The 2,288-nt window shown below is 49.9% G+C and overlaps 1 pseudogene; it reads left to right on the top strand.

Moving 5' to 3' along the window:
- Positions 1–343: 343 nt before the first annotated feature.
- LOC147900724 (3-ketoacyl-CoA synthase 11 pseudogene) lies at positions 344–2,007 on the top strand (annotated as a pseudogene).
- The last annotated feature ends 281 nt before the right edge of the window (positions 2,008–2,288 follow it).

Below are 2,288 nucleotides of genomic sequence, written 5' to 3'. Positions count from 1 at the left end.
TGCCTGCTCGAAAAATATCCATGTGAATTGATTTTCATGGTCGCACCACAAGCATTCATGCTAGGAGTGGGGGGCTAGGCGGAAACAACCCTTGTGTGGGACTTGGAAGTTTACCCCAAAAAGAGTGAGGGTGGGACATGGGCATAGGTGTCAAGTGAAAGGAGGGAATAAATGGGGGTCAGGTGGGGGACTTTGAAGACGTGAATGTGAAACATCACATCAAACAACTTACATCAACGCTGCATGCACACCGAGTCACCGACTCACGTACTTTGTCCTCTACTAAAATTTAACCTTGTCAATCGTCGTCGTCTTCATCTTCATAGTTTCAACGCTTCATAGCTTCTTCTGCTTCTTCTTCGTCTGCTCCTCCCCTCCATAGCTCCAGCATCCATGGCCTCCTCTTCCCCCCTCCCCTCCTCCTCGCTCACCTTCGCCACCCTCTCCCCCTTCTTCCTCCTCTCCCTCGTCGCCCTCGTGGCTCGCTCCCTCCATCTCCTCAACTCCCACCACCCTTTCTCGTATCAGTTCTACCCCCTCCTGCCTCCTTGGGCTCCCTCCCTCCTGCTCGCTTCCCTCGCCTTCCTCGGTTTCCTCATCTTGGCCTTCTTCCTCTCCCGCTCCGCACCAGTGTACCTCGTCGATTTTGTCTGCTTCAAGCCCGGGGATGACAGGAAGGTGTCCAAGGAGTACTTCATCGGTAACTCGCGCTTGACCGGCCTCTTCACGGATTCGAGCCTTGAATTCCAGAGGAAGATCCTGGAGCGGTCCGGCCTTGGACAGGAGACATACTTCCCCGTGGCCGTCACGAGTGTGCCCCCTAACCCGTGCCTCGCAGAGGCCCGCCATGAATCCGAACTCGTGATGTTTGGCGCCTTGGATGAACTTTTCGAGAGGACTCAAGTTAACCTCAAAGACATCGGTGTTCTGATCGTCAATTGCAGTGCCTTCTGTCCGGCACCTTCTCTCACGGCAATGATCGTGAATCGTTATAAGCTGAGGGGAGACATCCTCGCTTACAATTTGGCAGGCATGGGATGTAGCGCAGGTGTGATAGCGGTGGATCTTGCGAAGCATCTTCTGAAAGCGCATCCCCGTACTTATGCTGTTGTTTTGAGCACGGAGAATATCACACTTAACTGGTACCGTGGGAATGAGAAGACGATGCTGGTGTCGAATTGCCTTTTCCGGATGGGGGGATCGGTTTCTCTGCTGTCCAACTGCGCAAGCGACAAGAGACGGTCAAAGTACCAGCTCATGCATACCGTTAGAACTCACAAAGCTGCTGAAGACAAGTGCTTCTACTGTGTTCAGCAAGAGGAGGATCCAACCGGCCTGTTGGGAGTGACGCTCTCCAAAGAGCTGATGAGCGTTGCAGGGGGTGCGCTGAGAACTAACATCACCACGCTGGGTCCTCTAGTGTTGCCTCTCTCCGAACAACTTTTCTTCTTATTTTCATTGATTGCAAGGCGATTTTTTAACATCAGTATGAAGCCCTACACACCCAATTTCAAAAAGGCCTTCGAGCATTTCTGCATCCACGCAGGAGGAAGAGCAGTACTGGACGAGGTGGAGAAGAGCCTATTGCTCTCGGATTGGCAGATGGAACCCAACCGGATGACTCTATACAGATTTGGCAATACATCAAGCAGCTCTCTATGGTACGAGCTTGCGTACCTGGAGGCCAAAGGCAGGATCAGAAGAGGAGATCGCATTTGGCAGATAGGCTTTGGATCCGGGTTCAAGTGCAACAGCGCAGTTTGGAAATCGCTCAAGAATCAAGAAATTGGATCGGTAAAGAACTGCTGGTCTGAGTTCATCGACGATTTCCCTGTGCACGTCCCTGCTGTGGACAAGTTCTGAGGCGGTGATTCAGCTGAACGTGTGTAAAGCCAATTGCTCTACAGACTGAAATATAGTGAAAAGCTTCGACAAACTTTCTGTCTTGTAAAGTAATTAGGTGCTCTGGCGTATTTGCCATCACGATTCGTTTTGCAGGGCAATGACTTTGCCCGGTTCTTTCAGTTATTGAATTTTCATTTTTTGAATGGACAGCTTTTCAAGTTCAATAGTCATTCTATTCATGGCTATCATTCATAAATCGATCCGTGGCTGTGTACAATCGTGAGATTGTTTGTTTGTTTATACTTCAGGTCAACTTGGTAGCGTGGATCGTAGATCTTAACCTGTGCCAAGTCTAATCGTCGCAAGCATGAACTGAAAATCTTGGAAGATATAACTATGCGTGGTAAGAGTAGTGGCTTTAGCCCCTTTATCATTTAGCTTTT

This window comes from Dipteris shenzhenensis, chromosome 6 (genome assembly GCF_047967505.1).
Source record: "Dipteris shenzhenensis isolate YYH24624 ecotype China chromosome 6, Dip_SZ_1.0, whole genome shotgun sequence".
Classification (NCBI taxonomy): Eukaryota; Viridiplantae; Streptophyta; class Polypodiopsida; order Gleicheniales; family Dipteridaceae; genus Dipteris; species Dipteris shenzhenensis.
This window is presented reverse-complemented; position numbering and strand designations above follow the sequence as displayed.